This window comes from Sceloporus occidentalis, unplaced genomic scaffold (assembly GCF_023333645.1).
Source record: "Sceloporus occidentalis isolate IW3139 unplaced genomic scaffold, rSceOcc1.0.p SCAF_10, whole genome shotgun sequence".
NCBI classification, from domain to species: domain Eukaryota; kingdom Metazoa; phylum Chordata; class Lepidosauria; order Squamata; family Phrynosomatidae; genus Sceloporus; species Sceloporus occidentalis.
The window spans coordinates 9,404,545-9,426,135 of NW_028316990.1; the positions used below are offsets into that span (position 1 = coordinate 9,404,545).

Below are 21,591 nucleotides of genomic sequence, written 5' to 3' on the forward strand. Positions count from 1 at the left end.
CTTTAACTGCTTAGGCTCCATCCTATAGAATCCTGGGATTTGTTGTTTGGTGAGGCACTGGCACTCTTTGGTAAACTACAAATTCCAGGATTCCATCGGCTGGAGCTGGAGCACCTTCAAGTAGTGCATGATTTCTACAGTGCAGATCAATGCTTCCCAAACCTAGGTCCTTCAGGTGGTTTGGACTTCAGCACCCAGGAGCCTCAGTCATCTTGGCCAATGGTCTGGGATTCTGAGAGTGAAGTTCAAAACTCCTGGAAAGCTAGAGTTTGGGAATCTCCGGTGTAGATGAACCCTCTGTAATGTGCGATGGCATGCAGAACAGTCCCATAGACACAGCTCCATTTACACCTTGTCAGCTGGATAAACCATTATGCACTTTCTCCCCATCACTCTGCACATGACATTAATAGGATGCCAGTCCATGAGATGGGGTGCATATCATGTTCAGTCCATCTGATGAGAACACACTGCAAACATCACTCTTTTTCCTCTCTGTAAAAGGGTCAAAAACACAGCAGTCTTGGAGTGAAGGACATGCACTTGCAAACCAGCCTTGCACCCACCATGTCTAAATCCCATTGTTTTGGTGTCTCCACAGGAATCACTGTTGCTGGATCTTGGAAGTCTCACTGGGGTTTCATCCATGCCATCCGACTAAAGATGCAAGAACTTCTTCGTTGGTCCCATCAGGATACCTCTCTGGAAAACCACCATCAGGGCATAAGAGAGTGTCTCTGCTTCATTACTCATTTCTTCTTTCCCATCCAAAAAGCTGGAAAGATATTGTACAAGCCTCTTCCATTCCTCCTCTCTGATCTGCTCCTTTCCAAACCTCTTCATCGGTTATTCAGGTTTCACACACAAGTTCCACCTTTCATCTCCTCGGGAATGTAGAGACACTGAACAAAGAGAACAGCTTGGGAACAGCTTCAAAGTTGGGTCTATAAAAGCCAGAGAAGATGTAGATCGCTCCTTGGTGTGAAAGAACCCACAACCCCCAGTACAGATCTTTGGAAGGATAGGGAGAAACCCCAATGGAGAATCTGGAGTTTTTACTTTTTTGATGGGAAGGAACGATGCAACAAGGCTATGGTTGAGAGATGATTTCCAAAGAAGGTGTTCTACATTTGGTTTAAAGAGACGCATATGATCCATTTGTACATGACCCATGTCCTCCATGTGCAACCAGACATAAGCTGACCTCAAGTGTGACATTTATTTCCATTAAAAAAAACCACACAAAACCAACTGCATAGTATCCAACAGCTCAAATATTTGCTTCATAATACTGCATCTGCTTCTTCTTATTCCAAAAACAGCACATCAAACCAAATGGGTGGATTTGTGAAGCTGGTGACTTTTCCTAACTGAACCCAGTTATCCAGTGGGTTTGGAAAACTCTGCATTTATTTATCTATTTATTCAGGCATGCCATGCATTGTGCATGAACATCTGGGTTATCAAAAACATACCCTCTGAGCCAGAGGCAGCAGAGTTTCTTTGAAGATTCGGGGTGCTGCAAACATGCAAATGTCACCCCTTTGAGAATGAATGGCACTGAAAGGGAGCACAGCCTCGCATGGATCAGAGGTGTCATTTTCTGTCTCCTTGGCAGCTGCACCTTAAGTGCCATGGGGCTCTTTGGCATACATTAAAGCTACTTCTTATAGATGTCATCAAGGACATACTTATGGATGCTTTGAACAGATATTGGAATCAGGAAAGAGAGAATGGATTTTTCAAGCAGGAGTTGGTCAGGAGGGCTGACCTGTTTACATATTGTTGTTGTTGTTGTTGTTCTTGTTGTTGTTGTGTGCCTTCAGGTTGTTCCTGACTTATGGAGACTCTAAGGCGAACCTATCATGGGGTTTTCTTGGCATGATTTGTTCAGAGGAGGTTTGCCATTGCCTTCCCTTGAGGCTGAGAGCATGTGACACACCTAAAGTCACCCAGTGGATTTCATGGCCAAGCTGGGCATTGAATCCTGGTCTCCAGAGTCACAGTCCACCATTCAAACCACTATGCCATGATATTATTCTATTGGGTGTTAGACTCTACGAGGGTAATCTGGGAGATTGCTTCTCAGCAACCCTTGGCATGTTGGATGCAGCTTGGATCATACCAATTGGAATGTAAAAACCTAAGTGCTTTACCCTGTCAGAGAATGTGGGAGATGTGTAATCCTGCTTTCCATTCCCACACGCAGATAATTCATTCCCCACTTTCCCTCTTTGTTCAACTGTGGTTGCATAGCAAAGTCACCCAAGACCAAAACCTTGATCCCTCGGACGCATGGAAAAAGAACTGCTGTCAACATCTGGTAACAGTTTTGCAACACCAGAGCATTTTGCTGCTCTCAATATTCCCCCACACCAATAAATTTGGGAAACCTTGGCCTTGCAGGAAAGAGTTTGATCAAACATCTCTTTCTTACTCATGTTTTCTTGCCCTGTTTTTAAAAACTGAGTTTGTTACAGCAAGGAAAGTACCTTGTAAGAGCTGTTGGACAGTGGAAGAAGATGCCTTGGAGGGTGGCAGAGTCTCCTTCTTTGGAGGTTTTCAAACAAATGCTGGATGGACATCTGTCAAGAGTGCTTTGATGGTGTCTCCTTGCATGGCACAACGGGGCTGGACTCTCAGCCTTTGGGGTCTATTCCAACTCTGCGATTCTATGGTTAAGAGAGTTACACAAATCAAGAGAAAATGTTTAATTTTTTTAAAAAGCTTTTCACAATTACTATTCAAAACGTTAAACTTTATAGAGATTATCCAAAATGCAGGACCTATTTTGTGAGGGATCAAATTCAGAACTGTGGATTTCTCCTTTAAAGTTCAAAATAAAATCAGAAATGGATCCATGACTCCAATGACCTAAGTACCACTGTTAAAACCCCTCTCTTTGTGGGTACCAACATTCAAAGCCTTGCACAGAACAGATGTGCTGAAAATAAAGATCCCTCCACTCAATAAGTGGTCTTTTTGACCACTTCCCAGCCAGTGTCCTTCTTTCTGAAACCAAATATATACTGAGGACCCTTGGTGTCCACTGTGGTTTGGTTCCAGGACCCCCTGGGGATATCAAAATCCATGGATGCTCAAGTCCCATTAAATACAATGGCATAGAAATGGTGTCCCTTATATAAAATGACAAAATCAATAGATATATAATATTTTCAAATGGTGGATGGTTGAATTTGTGCATAAGGCATCCGTGGCTACAGAGAGCTGACTGTAGGTGTTCTTGTGCACCCTTGCACTCTTGGAGCAGGCATTTAGGAAAATGCCTGTGGGTGTGCCATTGTACCCAAGTGTGCAAAGACGAAGGGCATGCTTCTTGGGGATTCTGCAGCCCAGAAATGCATATGTGTGCGCATGCACATGAATGAGTGTGTATGCAAATACAAAGGCATGCTTCTTGCTGGTGGCTGCCACATGGTTGCATGCGCCAGGCTGTGCCAGAGTGGTGCCAGATGCAGAGGCAGCGCCATGCTGGAATTTAAATTTCATGGGCTTACAATCAGTTTCAGCCACCTCTCAGAGCTACATTAACGAAGCTGGCTCGTTTGAGTGCATAATTAGCCTGAGCCTTCTACCTCGCTAATTTTGAAGCAGGAGAAAAGAGGGGGAGGGGGAGGGGGAAGGGCCTTGGAATTTGCATATTAATTTAGCAGAGGGAGGGAGGGGAAAATTGTTTACCACTTGCTTCTCGGTGTTGATCACAGAGGACTTAACTCTTTCGCGGGTGCCATCTGGAAGTCATAGCGCTGGGCGATGCCTGTGCAAACCGCCTGCGGAAGGGGAAAATGTGGATTTTGGAGGATGCTGGAAGTCTCCAAGGCCTTTGGGCAGGCCTGCCTAGTCACCTAAGGAGGGACAAAGAGAAGAGTGGTTTAAAAATGAAATCACCTTCCCAACCATTTGGCCATCATAGCATTCTGGAGGTGGAGGTGGAAGAAGTTTCCAAAATATTTTTTAAAAATGGTAGGCAAACATATTTCTTGAGCATCAGGAAACCATGGCAAGGAGAATCCCAGACTGGGGAGACTCTTCACAGTTTGGCACAAAATTTGCATGTGGAGTTTTCACTCAGAAAATAGCATATGAAAAGCATCTTCTGCACATAAAATAGTAGCTGGCATCTTGTTAAGCGGTTGCAAGATCATAAGCTAAGCTTACAACCTCATCACTGTTTTGTATTCTTATTTACAATTGTGGCAACATTGCTGCAACTATAAATATTTGCATGTGGGCTTTCACTTGGAAAATAGCATTTTCTGTGCAGGGAAAGCATCTTCTGCACAGAAAACAATGGCTGGCATCTTGTAAGGCAGTTATAATGGTGCAGTGAAGCATTGGTGCCACAAAAAATTGAGATTGGACCCCACAACCTGCTTCTGCCACTGGAGCTTACTATCAAGAAGAGCCTGGATGTGCCATCCTTCAGTGTCACTGAACTCCATCACTCTCTATGGGCACCATAAGGTGGGTTTGGGGAGATATTTATGGTTGTGGCAATGGTGCCATGATTGTAAATGTGAATATCAAACAGTTACGAGGTTGTAAGCTGAGCTTATGATCTTGTAACTACCTAGGAAGATGCCAGCCATTATTTTCTGTGCAGATGATGCTCACCAACACTGCCAAATGCCATCCTTCAGTGTGGCTGCCTGGAGCAGCTCTCTCCCCATGAGATTCGAGAGCCAGCATGGTTTGAGTGTTGGACTACAACTCTGGAGACCAGGGTTCGAATCCCAGCTTGGTCATGGAAACCCACTGGTTGACCTTGGGCAAGTCACACACTCTCAGCCTCAGGGGAAGGCAATGGCAAACCTCCTCTGAACAAATCATATTCATGATAGAGTTGCATTAGGGTTGCCATAAGTCGGAGACAACTCGAAGGTACACAACACATACACACACACCCTGAAGGCCAGGGACAAGAGGCCAGGCCCTGAAATTTGGGAACCATAGGTAAGCAGGGGTGTTCCAGGGGTCCAGAAATGGCACGTCAGTTGCGCATTGCAGAACAGAGACAAAGCAGGGCTTCCAATCTGGGACTGTTCTGCGCTGGCTGCACAGCATGAAGCGGGTTCGAGGGAGCAGCAAGCAGGGAAAAGAGTGCGGCAGCTTGTCTCTTGCCTCCCCCACTGTCTCTTGCTCATCCGAGTGAGTCGAGATGGCTCCCTTTGTTTGGAAGCTGTGGGCGTCTCGAACCGGGCTCAGCAATAATTTGTCTGTCTCCTGCAGCTGGCTGTCATTTCACATCTGTGAACTGGTTTCATTTGCACCGTCATTAAAAAAAATACCCCCCCCCCCCCCCAGGTTTGACAGGTAGTAAAAAGAGGGAGCTTCATTCACCCACCGCCACCCAACATCCCTCTTCTCTTTCCTACCGGAGCAGAAATAGCTCAGGGCAAGAATGGGGAGGGCGAGGAATGAAGAATATCATTATTGTTTATTCTCAGGTTGAAAAATTCCCAGGAAGAATGGCCAACAAGGGAGAACCTTGTACAATTTTCCTCCCAGTATTCTGTCCCAAAGTGTTGCAAAGGTTCTTCAGAATGGGGTTGCTATTGCCATCCTCTGAGGCTGAGAGACTTGCCCAAGGTCACCCAGCGGGTTTTTCGTAGCTGACCAGGGATTCAAACCCTGGTCTTCCAGCATCTTAGTGCCACACTCAAACCACTATACTATGCTGTCTTTCTCATTGGCAGCACAAAGAACCTGTATTTGCAAAACAAGGGATCATGGCCAGACATGAAGGGTCAAGATATTTGCAAAATATCTGTTTGGCACTGAACTATAGGTACCATCCTAGATGGCATGTGCTCTTTTGCAGAGGGTAAATCTGGCACAAGGGAAGATAGGCTCTTGATGTGTAAACAAGGGAATTTTAACAGTTGCTGCAAGGTGAGGATGCTGCACCAACCAGGGACAGATCCCCTCTTTCCCACAGTTGCTAGGGATACCATCGCCTGGTATTCTATCACATCACTTTTCCTTACCATCGAAATTTCCAAACTGCAAGCCCTTCCTTGGCTTTGATAGCCCACTCTTGGTGGCCTGTCCTCTTCCCTCTCCGCTTTGCTCTGTTGCAGCAGCCTTGCTTGCAAAGTCTTGGCCTTAAGCCTTCCTGGCCAGGTGGGCAAAAGGCAAGATTTGGGCGCCATGGTGTCTGCAAGGACCCAGCCCGCCGAGGGTTAACCGGTGATGACTGCCTTTGTCTCTGCATCAGTGTACATAATGCACTGCTCATTTGCATACTGCAGTGTGCGCTCAATTAAAATGAACTTTTAATTTCTTCTAAGTAAATTACTTCTTCCCGGTACGTGATGCGCACAAATGTCAGAATAATGGGAGAGCTTTGATGAGCTCAGGAGGCAGAACAGAGCAGGGACACAAACGGCTTTAAAGGAAGATTGGGGAGGGGAGAAGAATTGTTCTTCCCCTGCTACACACACACACACATACACACACACGCACGCACGCACACATGCACCCTGAAGAATTCCAACAACCCGAAGCCAGGAATCAAAAAGTATGAGCAGCAGTGCACAGATCGCTACATTTCCCACTAAAGAATTTACCTCTCTGGCATGCAGCTGTCACCTACAGTTCTATATAGTTTTATATAGGAACTATAGGAATATACGGCAAGGCGATGGGAGAAAATGAAGTGAGATTGCATGAACATATGACTCCTGCAACAATTTATTCCACCCTCCAAAAAAATAAACCCCACACACCATCTTGCAGAATAATTTCAGCGTATTTCTTTGCAAACACTCACAGAAAATATTGCTGCCCGTATCTCAAGGAATGGTGTGGGGAGGGAAGGATGGATCTGAGAAGGCCAGGAAGATGGTTTTGCACTGGAGGAGGGTAGGTGTGAAGCTGGTGTGGTGCAGTGATCTTAGTGTTGGGATTAGGACTCCAGGAGACCAGGGTTCGAATCTCCGCTCAGCCTTGGAAAACCATTGGGTGCTCTTAGGCAAGATCTGCCAGCCTCAGAGGAATGACAAACCTCTTATGAAGAAATCCAAGAAAACCTTAGATAAGCCTGTTGTTTTGACTGCCTTCAAATTGACTTTGACCTATGGCAACCCTATGAATGAGAGACCTCCAAGTCCTCAACTGTCTTGCTCAGGTCTTGCAGATTCATGGCTTCTCTTAATGAATCCATCCTTCTGGCATATGGCCTTCCTCTTCAACTTTGTCATCTTTTCTAGTGAGTCCTTTCTTCTCCTGATATGGGCAAAATATGATAACCTTATCTTGGCTTCTAGGGAAAGTTCTGGTCTGATTTGCCCTAGGAACAATTTATTGGTCTTTTTAGCATTCCAGAGTATTTGCACCACTCTTCTCCAACACCACATCTCAAATGAGTTGGTTTTCATTCTATTAGCTTTCTTCAGTGTCCAGGTCTCACAACCATAACTATAATAAATACAACCATAAGGATAAGTAGGTTCATCACCATATTCAGAGTTGACGTGAAAGTAATCTCTTGACTTTAAGAGATGTCTGAGAGTGGAAGACTGCCTCAGAGGTTGGTAGATTCTCCTTCTTTGGAGATCTTTAAACAGGGTTTGGATGGGCATTTTTCAGGAGTGCTGTAGTTGTGTATTTCAGCATGACAGAGGGTTGGTCTGTGATGTTGGTCTGTGATGCTATGATCCTCTGAAACCATCAAATTATGTTCAGCCCCTCTTTTAAAATTCAGGCTAAAACCCAGAGTGGATGCATTTGCCCCAATGACATGGGAGACACTATCCACCACTGTCTCTGCACAGATACACATGTGTGCTGTCTGAGCACCGTAGACGTGAAACCAGATGGCAGGGGAGATTACTGGAATTTGATTTCCAGATAAATCACAAGGCAGGATGAGCGCATGGCATTCCAGATGCATTATCCATAATCCTCTGGAATGGAACCGTTCCAAGTGAAGCTGCCCCTTCAGCCACCTTTGAGAACAGCTGGAACAAACAAGCGAGCGAGTGAGAAAGAAACAACTCCAAAGCCAAAGAGGGGCTGTTGCCAAAAGCAGCTGAGATCAGATCAGATGGTCTATGACACCCAGGGTCCATCTGGCCAAGGACGTAGCCAGGATTTTGGGAAGGGGGGGGTCAAGACTAAGTGCCACCATTTTGAGAGGCTAAGAGCCCCCCCCCCAAGACACAAAAAGAGGGTCGAGCGTTTACCCTCGACACCTTGATGGCACCACTTTAACTTCCGTTATGGCTTCGTGCAATGGAATCTTGGGAACTGTAGTTGAGTCATCTGTCAGGTGCCACAACAAACTACAAATCCCAGCATTTCACAACATGGAGCCAAGGGCAGTTAAAGTGGCATCAAACTGGATTATTTTTTCAGTGCAGATGCAAACTGAGTCCTTCCTCTGAAGGTGTTTACATCAGATAAATTCAGCTCGATAAAGCAAAGTGCAGCTGCTCGAGCAATGAGCGGCAGCCACTCTGTTCATGCTCAGAGACACTCTGCTCATGCTTTGAGACACTGTATTCCAACATCTGAGCTGAGCTACGAACCCAGGCTGCATCCACACATTTCATTCCCACTTCCAAGAGGGATTTTTAATTTTGAGACACACACACACACACACACCTTTTAATTCCAAGACCTATCTATCTATCTATCTATCTATCTATCTATCTATCTATCTATCTACCATAATTTTTAATTCCAAGCCATTATAGGTTCCTTTCTTTTTATATTAAACAAACCCCTTTAAGAGAATCCTATTTTGGGAGAAAGGCAGGGTATAAAATCAATCAATAAAAAATTATAGTGCAATAGTCCATCAGTGCGTGGCTTACATTATAAGACTTTATACCTTTATACATTTAAAAACTATTAAAATCACAGTAGGCTCAGAGTGCTACAGAATCATGGAATCATAGAGTTAGAAGAGACCCCTAGAAGGACCATCCAGTCCAACCCCATTCTGCCATGCAGGAACTCTCCATGAAAGCATCCCCATTGACATGCTGAAAAAGGGCCAGCTAACTGTATTTTATTCTATTTGTCTTTTAAAAAAGAGAAAAAACAAGGCTGGAAGGAAGCCTCTTGCCTTTTTGCATCACAGACCCACCTCTTTTTTGTTGTTGCAAAAATCCAGAAATGACTGTTTTTGAAAACATGAGTCCATTCTCAGGAGAAATGTCCAGAGTAGAGTCTGAGTCTCCTTTCTCTGGACTTCTGAAACCTAAATTATTCCAAAACCCAAAACTGACCCTGAGAGCATCTGGTCTGACCCCCAACTCAAGGAAACTTGGAAATCCTGAAGGTTTAGATCAATTACTGAATTATTGAATTATACAAGGCATAGTGGTCTCAGGGTTTTGCTGAAGCTCAGTATGCAGAAGCACAACATTATTTTAAAAATATTGTGCATTAAATTACCTTCAGTCTATGTCTATGAGATGCATATGAAACATACATGGATCCCATCTCCCAGTATATCCCATCAGACATACTGTATAAAAATATACCAAAATCTGAAAAACTCCAAAATCCAAAATACATCTAATCCTCAGCATTTTGGGTAAGGGATATTATTATTATTATTATTATTATTCTATATTGTACATGGATATAACAGCTAAAAGTTAGAAGTCACCTTTTCTTTCTTTTATATTTCCTTTTAGAAGCTTCCTTCCTTCCTTTTTTCTTTCTTTCTTCCAAAACGAAAGCGAAAGGAGTCACAGGGACTCCCTCTCTCTCTCTCTCTCTCTCTCTCCCCCCCCCTCTCTCTGACCTTGCAACTGGCGTTCAAGCTCCTTCCTCCTCCCTCCTCCCTCCCCCCTCCATTAAAGCCACGGAGCAGAGGGAAAAGGGGAACTTTTGTTTTGTCTTTCCTCTGTTCCCTCGCCGTGGTTTTAATGGAGGGGAGGGGGGGAGGAAGGAGCTTGAATGCCCCCAGGGCCTGATAGAGGGGGTTCCGACCCCCCAAACCCCCCCCCCGGCTACGTCCTTGATCTGGCGCATAGTTGGGCACAAACATGGGACCTGATGGCAGGGAGGGACAGACCATAAAAGGGGAGGACAGTGGGATCTCCACATTCACTGGGGTTAGGGGTGAAGGATCCCCATGAAAGTGGGAGAACTGCAAATAAAAAAAAATGATGTTTTTATACTTCTCTAAGAATCTCTAGGTCTTTTAGTGCAAATCTGTGGTCAACATCTACCGGACATTGACCATAGAAGTATGCTGGAGGATCTACAAATGTCCAGAAAAGTATTCTCTCTAGGAATCTCTAGGTCTTCCAGTGTGATATTTGGTGGATGTTGACCATAGAGACATGCTGAAGGACCTAGAGATTCCTAGAGAGAACATATTACTCAAATCCGTCAATAATCAAAACGGCAAAAGTCAAAGCTGCAAATCTGAAGGGACGACTGTAGTCGTAAGGGCACTTTTGCATCCCCAAGAAAGCTCCCCATCCCAGAGCAACCCAAATGTCTTCCATGGCTGCTGCTGCTTCTGATGTTCAGGCTGAGATCACAGAAAGTGGCCTCAATCCTACTCTTAGCCTTGACTATCAAGTATATTACCCATTGCAACATTTTTTAAAAAGTAACTCATTGTGTTCTTGATTAAGGTGCTTGTTATTTAGCTACTTTTCCATTACTTTTTAGGCAAGAGGAGAAGGCAAAGAACAGAATGGCATAATATATATTTTTTTAAGTTTTAAAATAGTTTTTTATTTAATTTTTATACAACAACATCAAAAAGTAGCTAGAAAATGTTATCCATTGTTATGCCAATAAAGCCATTTTCTTTCCAATGCTGCTTCTTTTGGAAATGTCACTTTTTAAGGCTTTTGTTAACCAAAAAGTTAACTTGTTACATGAAATTATATTACTTCTTGCAACCTTATTCCTGTGGCTTAGTCCCATCCGGAGTCATTGAATGGTATTATAATATTATGGTGTAAAATCAACACAAGACAGACAAAATATCCACCCCAATTTTGGCTTTGCTTTGCACGGTTACTCTTTGCTCTCTCCCAGCATCATTGAACATGCAACCAAGAGGAAGCTATGGTAAGGTTGCAAAAGGCCTCTGGGAGTAGCAGAAAACTGATTTAACGATCCACATGGCAGGACTGTTAAGTCCTGAAGATGTTGATCCATCAAGTAATAAAACTCTATCGCCTCACTTTTGCTTTATTAATCAAGCTGTGAAAATTGCTCCAGGTAGCTGCACAAAACCAAAAAGGTCGCTTGGGGAAGGAGCAGTTTTAAGTCTGGCATCTGAAGGGAATAATCACAGGTGCAATTGTGGTTTTCAAGCTGGGAAGGTCCACCGCTTATTGGGATGTGCAATGCAGCCGCATTGTCCCATGCAAACCAGCACCTTCCTCGCCTCTTTGGAAAACCATGTTCTCATGTCTGGAAAGGAGGATGGAGGACTTTCATTAGGTGTCTAAGAAAGGAGAACAGACATGGGGGTGGTGATGGGGAAAGAACTTAAAACATGTCATTGTGTTATCGCAGGTAAAAAGCCAATTTAATCAAAAGAACCAGGCAGTCACCATGGTCACAAAAGACTTCATTAAACCTGGAATCTCTGCTTAAGGTCTCTGAGAAACCGCAGGGGAATAGAAGGCTAAATGAGACAGTCTACACCTTCTCGGCATCAGAATAAAGGGAACGAGTGAGCAAGATAAAGCAAAGGAAAGGAAAGGAAAGAAAAGAGAGGAGATTGAGAGTTATCATTCAACAATTGTTTTTCTTTAAAATGGCTTTAATGATCAAAAGGACCCTTGAAAGGAAATCAAAGGGAGGAGAGCACGGCTGGATGTTCTCAGGTGAGCTGGAATCATTCCTTTCGCCTTCTTGATTCAGGAACTGAAATGCAGGCAAACCGAAAGGAGCCCTTGGTTCTTCTTAATGACAACCCCATAAAACAAACTCCTTGGGAGCTTTTAGGAAATCTCAGCTGAGCAGGCCCTGAGCTTGTGGATGCATGACATGTGGATGCAATTTGGGGTGTGCCATGTAACACCGCAAGGATCTTTGTTTGGATTACTGCTCCCACAATCCCCCAGACAATATGGCCCTACTGTCTTGGCATTTCTGGAGATTTTAAGTTCCAAAAGTAATTTCCAAGCTCTGTCTCTTACTATCTTTGGAATGGCTGAAATTCTACATCTCTGCATGTGGAGTTATGCACGGATTGGGTTGTGCAAGGCTTGTGCTGTTATGTGGCAGGGTTGCACACCTGAATTGCATCCACAAGTCATGAGTATGTTCATGGACATTATTTGCCTGTGCATGCTAGTCTGCATGAGCAATGGCCCTTCATGTGCAGCTCCACAGACTGAAGATGGATGGTCCACATCAGACAAGATGTCCAGCAACTTTCTGAAAGGAACTTAATGCATACGATAGACACCAGCACGTTTGTGGCCCTTTAGACTTTAGGATGCGTATCAACAATGGATGGATGGCTGTCACCTTTAGGACTTGTCTATACATTTTCAGAGGAGCAACAAGTGGAGAGAGAAGTAAGAGAACTCTCCTGGGCTCTTGATCTCTGAGCCAAGAAATGCAGAGCTTGGGAAATCCCCAGCTAAGTGCGGATTTGAACTCCTGGAGCCCTATTCCAGCACTCAAATCACTACTCCAGACAAAACTAGCCCACACCAGAACTAGACTAGGAGTGCATCTGCACTGTCAAAATAATGCCATTTGACACCACCAGTTTTGGGCGCCACAATTCAAAAAGGACATTGAGAAACTGGAGCGTGTCCAAAGGAGGGCGACAAAAATGGTGAAGGGTCTGGAGACCATGCCCTATGAGGAACGACTTAGGGAGCTGGGGATGTTTAGCCTGGAGAAAAGAAGGTTAAGAGGTGATATGATAGCCCTGTTTAAATATTTGAAAGGATGTCATATTGAGGAGGGAGCAAGCTTGTTTTCTGCTGCTCCAGAGAACAGAACCCGGAACAATGGATGCAAGCTACAGGAAAAGAGATTCCACCTGAACATTAGGAGGAACTTCCTGACAGTAAGGGCTGTTCGACAGTGGAATGCACTCCCTCGGAGGGTGATAGAGTCTCCTTCCTTGGAGGTCTTTAAACAGAGGCTGGATGGCCATCTGTCAGGGATGCTTGTGATTTGGATTTCCTGCATGGCAGGGGGTTGGACTGGATGGCCCCAGTGGTCTCTTCCAACTCTACGATTCTATGATTCTATGATTCTATGAAATGCTATGGCTTCATCCTACAAAATCCTGGGATTTGTAGTTTAGTGAGGCACCAGCACTCTTTGGCAGAGAAAGCTAAAGACCTTGTAAAAGTACAAATCTCAGGATTCCATACAGTGAAACTACAGCAGTTAAACTGGTGTCAAACTGCGTTATTTCCACAGTGTAGGAACACTCTAGGGCTAACAACTCCTAGGGTCAACGGTCCCATTTTAATTTTTTTATTTTGTAAAAAGATTCAAAAACTGGAACTGGTGGCTTCCCTAATCTTGCTATGAATCAGATTTATAGTGTGCATATCTGTACTTGAGAAAGTTGTATTTTAGACTATAGCTTCCAAAACTTGCTAGCCATTACATAGCCAGGGCTTGAGGTGTTTGGGAGCTGAGAACCAAAAACCTAATTTCCCCAAGCTTTGCTGAAGAGTCTAAATGTTGGCCATGAAAGAGTCCAGAGCTTGGGGAAGTTACTTATTTGGATTGCTGCCCCCCAGGATCCTCCAAACAGCGTACCAAGTGGGAGCTGTAGTAACTTTTCCAAAGCTCTTATCTATGGCCAGCTGTTAAGATACATCCTCATGTCAGTTAACACTCTCAGTCCCTTTTTGGTTTTCAGCACCAGGGCTTTGTGGACAGATACTTCCTACTTAACACCAAGCAGCACCTGTGAACTTCTCTTGCTATTTACTAGACAGAATAGAATATGGAAATATCACCATTTCAAGTCCAAAGGGACCTTTCTTGGTGATGGGAGTGTTTCCGTACACATTACTGAGCATTTGAAAAGTGCAAAGACATTTTCAATGGTCGTGCATTTTACTGCAGCATCCACTTAAACAGCAACAACAAAAACCAGCACAAGTGCCAAACAAAATGGATGCACCAGGCTAAGTGGAATCAAGTCTAAAATCCATTTGTTGTTGTTATGTGCCATTGTGCAACCCTCTGAATGAGAAGCCCTGCAAGGGCCTCTGTTAGGAACAGCCCTGCTCAGGACTTGGAGATGTCTCATCCACAGGGTTGCGATGAGTTGGGATCAACTCAAGGCTGGTTAACAACAACAACAACAACAACAACAACAAAGGTCTTACAAAGTCTGGCTTCCTTGATGAAGTCACTCCACCTGTACTGTGGTTTTTCCTCTTTCTCCATTGAAACATAGAACCTCGTGATATGTCCAAAGTAGCACAGCCTCAGTTAAGTCATTTAGGCTTCGAGGGAGAGTTTAGGCTTGATTTGCTCTAAGACCCATTTATTTGTCCATTTTTTACAGCCCATATTATCTGTAAAACTCTCTTCCAGGACATACAGGGCAACCTTGCCTTAAGTGAAGATCCGTTCCGGACCCCTCTGCGTAAGGTAAATAGTGAGTATGCTCGAGCCCCATTGAAAATAATGGGGCTTGTGCATGGCATGTGTGCCATTGCAACTTCCATCTCACAGCTTTCAGAGTAAGCTGAAAGCCATGTAAAAGGTGCCTGCGTATGACATGGGTGCACTGTATTTTCAACTGAGTTGATATTCCTGTCAGCTTTTTTCATGGTCCAGCTTTCACATCCATACATAGAAAATAGAAAATACAATGGCATGAAGAATCTGACTTTGGTTTTCAGTGGCAGATCTTTACACTTGAGGATCTTATCTAGTCCTTATCTTCCAAGCCTAGAGTCCAGACACATTGTAGATACAAGAATTGATGTTGTTGTTAACCACCTTCGAGTTGACATCAACTCATGCTGCCCATGTGAATGAGACAGACACCTCCATTTCCCCCTATCCACATGCGCAATCCACTTGGACTGAATACAGCCATTTTGCATCAGAGCTGCAGTGCCCAACCACTTCCATAGGGAACTGATGCAAGTATGAGAAACCAACAGGATTCCAGATTAAGGGTCAACCAGAGCCATGACATCCCAAGAAAGGAGTTCAAACTCCCTGTCTGCTCATTGCTGTTCCAGACAGTGTTAAGTCATGGCTTGCAGATCAAATATTTCTTTTTCACCATTGTTTCCCAGTGACTAAAAATGGTACATGAGCATGAAAGTCAACACAATGCAAGGCATTTTAAAATTGTTAGTTGGGTCATCTTGTTCAGTGGGGTCACTAGCCATCTTTCTTGTTGCGTGCCTTCAAGTTGTTTCTCACTTATGGCAACCCTAAGGCGAACCTATCATGGGGTTGTATTTTATTAGTAGTAGTATTAAAATTGTATTTTATTATTATTGATGGGAGGGTTTGGGAGGGGTAGGGTTATAATGTTATTATATTGTTATACTTTATTGTAAGCCACTTTGAGAGTTTGGAGGAGCGGGGTATAAATAATAATAATAATAATAATAATAATAATAATAATAATAATAATTTCTTAGTAAGTTTCTTCAGAGGGGGTTTGCTATTGCCTTCCTTAAGGCTGAGAGCATGTGACTTGTCCATGGTCACCCAGTGGGCTTTATGGTTAAGCTGGGAAACTTTCTAAAGTGCACTCATTTCGCTCCCTGTGGCACTGCAGGCCATAGATTGCATGGCATGCCATAGATGCTTTGGGGGACACTTTGTGTCTTTATGTCAACCAAATTCCTACATTTGCCTGCACATATATATGCATTCTACCTGAAATCCTTGCCTTTGCTATCCTGCCCTTCCCTCGCCATCCTAATTCCTACCTTGTTTCCTATTCTCTTACCTGGGAGAAGCTTGAAATATCCCCCCCCCCCCTCCATCCCTGCTCCAAGAAAAGAGCACCTGCACCTTTAAGAGGATGAATTATTTCTCCCATTTCCTCTCCTCTCCTTGTTTTTCATGCCAGTCTCTCCCCCCTGGATACCTTCTGACAATTACCACTTCCCCGGCAGCTGGTGTGTGCTGTTTTGTGTGTGTGTGTGTGTGCGAGTGTGTGCGAGAGTGTGGGCACATGCTGCTTTCTATGCGCAAGAGGTGATTGGAGCCACGCTTTTCCCCCCATCGCTGAAATTTACATTGAACCACAAATTAATTTCATAATTTTTTCCTCTCTAATTATGCCAACATCTGCTGGAAAGGCAAGCTGTGTGCCTGCATTTTAATAGCTCGCTTTCCCTGGGTTCCTTCCCTCTCTCTCTCTCTCTCTCTCTCTTCTTCCCTTCCCTCCCTTTGCTCTGAACTTTCCAATAATTATCACCAAGAGAAGAGCTTTCTCTTTCACTAACACACACACACAGACAGAGAAGAAGAAAAAACCCAAATGAGGAAACCTTAGTCTTCCCAGAGCGCAGAGAAGGAGTGGGTTAGAGAGCTGGATCTGAAAGGTTTCTGTCCTTTTCTCCATTCCTGCAATCTATGAAAGGGGTCTTGGGGAGGAAAGACAGTTAGTAGCAATAGCAATAGCAGCTTCATTTATATACCACTTCATACCGCACTAAGCAGTCTCTAAGCGGCTTACAACTGCAAGCTAAGTGTAAGATAAACCTTTGGTTGGCTGGTCCATCCATCAAGAAGTGCCCCTACAAATCCCAGGATCCCATAGGATGGAGCCATGACAGTTAAAGAGGTGACAAACTGCATTAATTCTGCAATATGGCAGCAGCTGCAACCTAGGCCTTCATGCTCTCTTGCAGGGTTGGATTAGATGACCCTGGGAGTTCCTCCTAAAAGTATGATCCAGTATTTCTGTGGAGTTTATAAAACAGGACAGGAGGCTCTCAGTTTCAAAAGAGAAGATAGCGCGGGCAATTCAAAAATTCACGCAATTACGTGTTTAGTTATCACAGCTTAAATTCGCTGTAATGGCCTCCCCGAGCGCGACCCAGATTCTGTGCAAAGTAAGCCATCACATCGGTGGGTTCTTAATTGCGAATTGGCACCCTTGCGCATGCTCAGTGAGACTCCAGATGACTGGAGCATAGCATATTTAGGCAAGTGATAGAGAGGAACCAAGGAACCCCAAAATTTACAAAAGAGGTTGGGGGCGGGCGGGAAGAAGGGTTGAAAGAACATGTGCTATTCACGTTAAAACGAGCATATATTCACTCTTGTCACGTTAAAACATGAATGTAATGGTTATCCAATAGCTCCCAGTCCATGTCTCTTCATTCGCAGGCAGCAGGGGCGCCCCCAGCAATGTTGAAGGGCAAGCGGAAGCAAAATTGAAGCAGAATTGCAGCGTGGATTCATGGGAAACCCCCCCTTCCAGATGGGGGGGAACCAGGACCAAAGGAGACATGCACATCACACCAAACAACAGTGCACTGAGTGCGGAGTTGCCTAGGAACAGGGTTTGTGACTTCACTAGTTCACCAAATTTACTTAACTGTAGATTGACGCATGATTGTGTTCAGAGTGTGTTCGGACTGCCAGTGATTGCGTGCGGTAACCTTTCGCGCAATAACGCAATGCGCTTGATTGCGTTCAGGATGACACTGGATTATACTTCCAATTTCAGCCATGTGATATCGTCCTGTGAGGTGGTCAGTGCCTTTCTTTCCATCCTTCTCTCTCAGCCATAAGCCTTTCTCTCCTCAGGTCTGGAGAACAGGGCCATCCTGTCATTTGTCCAGGTGTCCACTAGGGACTAGGCTGAGACCATCCAATTCACTCTTCCACCTAAGAGTCTGGTTTCCAGATTGTGAAGCGGCTGTACAAGGAGGAGGGGTGGCTTTTCTGCTCTACAGACCTTAGAAATATTTGCAGATTCTGTCATCCTCTGGGAGAAAGGTTCCCTTGGCACACCAAGTCTGCCCAGCAAGAAAATGGTCAACCATTACAAACAAAACAATAGAAGTCAAAGATATAGCCATCTTAGTCTGTAGAATCAGTACACAGAGAGCTCTTGTAGCACCATTGAGACTCACTGAAAGAAGTTGGCAGCAGGAGCTTTCGTAGGCTTAAGTCTACTTCCTCAGATGCATTTGGAAGTAGACTTAAGTCTAGGAAAGCTCATGCTGCCAATTTCTTTCTTTCAGTTAGTCTCAAAGGAGCTACAAGATCTCTCTACAAACAAATTCTCTACAAAGTGCGTTCTGTGCTAATACTCCTCCCCCCATAAAGCAAGGAGGCACAAGATACCAGAAACAGTTTTTGCACACACATACACACCCAACAAAATCACAGTGAAAATGCTTTTTCATGCTCTATTTTGCATTTCTGCACACACACAAACACACACACAAACACACACACAAACACACACACACATATTGACATAGGTGAATTTTGTGCAGAATAAGTCCTGAACTGCAAAAAAAATACCCATTATTTTGGTTGGTCCAATAAAGGTACCCCTGTTTTGTGGATTTTGCACTTTGCTATATGGACAACACAGTCATGCCTGGATATGTTTTCAGAACTGGTGAAGTCTGTGGTGAATCCTGTGTCATTCTCTACAGGTGTGGAGCATAAGAGGAGGGAAGGCGCATCCCCTCCGGCTGTCTCTCTCTGGAAAGCATTGGTGCCATTTCCATAGGGAATCCTGCCCCTGTCATTCCAGCAGAGAGAGGAATCTCCTGCCTTGGCCCAGTTGTCTCATTAATAGTTGATTCTGCTAAGAGCTTCTCTTAATGACTCTCCGTCTTTCCTATAAAGTAAAGCCTGGTTGGGGGAGATACATCAAAGGGGGCAATTAAAGACGCTATTTAAGCCGCTCACTTCAGTGGAGGGAAATCATTCAGGTTGTTAATGGCTGAGAAGAGAAGCTGGTTGAGGACTGGGTGGGTGAGGTGGGGTGGCGGCGGAGGTGGAAGCAGAATTCTGCTAAGCAAAGATGGAGTGCAGTCGTTGGGGCTGTGAAGCTGGACACCCGGACATACAAAGATCACTCCAGCCAATTTTCAGCTTCCTGCAATTGTCAAATGCATCTCTAAGAATGCCTCTTAGGAACTAGAGAACTTCAGAATGCTCTCTTTAGAATCACAGAGTTGGCAGAGACCCCAAGGGCCAACCAGTCCAATGCCCTTCTGCTATGCAGGAAGACACAAAGCACTCCCAACCAATGATTAGCCAACCTCCAAAGAGGGGGACTCCACCAATCTCGAAGCCAGTGTATTCCACTGTCAAACAACTCTTACCATCAGGAAGTTCTGCCAAATGTTTAGGTGGAATCTCTTTTTCTGAAGTTTGAACCCTTTGCTCTCTGGCGCAGCAGAAAACAAGCTTGTTCCATCCTCAATATGACATCCCTTCATATATTTAAATATGGTTATAATGTCACCTCTTAACCTTCTCTTCTCCAGGCTAAACATACCCAGCTCCCTAAGATGCTCCTCATAGGGCTTAAAACATTTTCAAAGAATCATAGAGTTGGAAGAGACCCCAAGGGTCATCCAATCCAACCCGCTTCTGCCATGCAGGAAGACACAAAGCAATCCCAACCGATGGCCATCCAGCTTCCGCTTAAAAATCTCCAAAGAAGGAGACTACATCATGTTTCAAGGCAGCATCTTCTACTGTTGAACAGCTCTTACCATTAAGAAGTTCTTCCCAATGTTTAAGTGGAATCTCTTCCTGTAGTTTGAACCTACTGCTCCATGTCCTAGTCTCTGGAGCAAAGAAGCATGCTCCATCCTCAGTGTGCTCACTGAGATTCACACTGCATTGCACAATGCCACAGTTCACTAAAAAGGTGGAGTTGCACAACTGTTGTCATGAGTAGAACATGACACTCTGTCCCCTTGACATAGGATCTCAGCTGACTTCCCAAGTCCCATCAGCCTTGTTAACTCTGGCCTCTGATGTCTATTCATACCTCAGTGCTGTGCCAATGCATCCCAGGTGCTTTCTGGATGCCACTGCACATCATCTCCCACCTGTCTGACCTTGAAGCACCTTTGCCCTCCCGTCCCATCCTTAAGTTCACTTTAAAAGAAGAACCCAGGTCACTTGGGAATGGGAGACAATAGCTCAAAGAGGCAGGAGATGGGAAAGGCGGAGGAGGCGGACAGAGGAGGGAGGGAGGGAGAAACGTGATAAATTGCAGAGCTATTGAAGCACTGAGTAGTAAACTCCATATTTTTAACGCCATTTAAATGCCTGCAAGCAGATTAATAAGGTCTAGGTAATAGCAGAAGCAGCCTATATTTATTCTATCTTAAATGCCAGTTTGTCAGGCTGTATTAACATTGATGGTAAGACTTGGATTGAGGACAAGCAGAGCTGGGACTTGGCTTTATCTCTTGCAAACAGGCAGCCCGAGGACCCTTTATCAGTCTTCGGCTTGCACAGCAGCTGCCTCTTCAAGGGTTGGAGCGCACCCCTCCACCGTCTCCCCCCTTTTCCCTCCTCCCCACTCTTTTTAATCAGAGGAGAAGAAGTTCCCGGCTTGATCGTTCCATTTTTATCTCTTTTATTTACTCCATTTTAATGTCTTTCAGTGCATATTTTATTCCCATCAAGGCAGGGCCATTGATAGCTGATTTTTTTCCACCCTTTCTTTCTTTGCCGCCTCCTTCCCACTCTTTGCCATTCCCACATTGCAGGCAAAAAGAAAAGGATGAGAAAGGAAGGGTGCGGGGAGAAAGAGGAGGAGAGAATTATCCTGTCAACTGCTTTCCTCTACCTTGGTTTCTTTCTTTTCAAGGTTGGGTAGAGCTGAATGCCAGGCCCTGTTCCACCATTCTCTGAGGGCTGGGAATGTTCAGAGCAACCTTTGAAGGAAGGAGAGCAAACACAGGAGCTTTCAGGTGGCTTTGGGGTTTGTTTACAGGTGGAGATCCATAGCAAATACAGGCAGCACTCCTTCTGAAACATAGGAACATACTGGTGGAGATCATACACTGGGATTGCTTACTGTAAACTTCTGGCATGCTGAGTTATACACCAATTGTGCTGCACAAACTTTGTGTTGAATGGCAGCATGGTATGACCAGACCAAGATGGGAGCAGAACACATAACCAAATGCGCATGTCCACCTATGCCCAGTGCAACCCCATGTGCAATGAGACCTGATGCTCAGCTCCACTTTTGCAAACTTGAACCAAATATGGCTGTTTTGCATCAGGCCCAAACACCCAACTGCTTCTGTAGGGGAATTTACAAAAGATAAACACTTCTGACCTTACTGCTGGGGAAGGCAGTTTAAGGGGAGTTGGGCCTTGAGGCTGTTTCAAAAATAGGCTCCCCTTTGTCCAGAGGTGTGAATGTTCTCCTAGGAATGGTGGCATAGGAATCAAGTCAATATATGAATAAAGGATAAATAAAAGCCAGGAACAATGGACATAAAGAGCAAAAAAGCTTTGTGTTAAGAGTCCACTTTCAGCCCTTCAGCTTCATAAGACTAAAAGCCTGATTCCCAGCTCAGATAACACACTCAAACCAGTATTCCACTGTCGGTTGGGGTTACACAGTCAAAACTTTCACATGTAGAATTATACACTAAGGCTGCA

At 44.5% G+C, this 21,591-nt stretch overlaps 1 long non-coding RNA gene across 1 annotated transcript; it reads right to left on the reverse strand.

The window, feature by feature from the left end:
* Positions 1-2,363: 2,363 nt before the first annotated feature.
* LOC149305826 (uncharacterized) lies at positions 2,364-9,678 on the reverse strand. Its single transcript, XR_016271712.1, has 3 exons — positions 9,644-9,678; positions 3,700-3,866; positions 2,364-2,672 (listed from the first exon to the last, which is right to left on the reverse strand). It is a non-coding gene; the product is annotated as an uncharacterized LOC149305826 (long non-coding RNA).
* Positions 9,679-21,591: the final 11,913 nt, after the last annotated feature.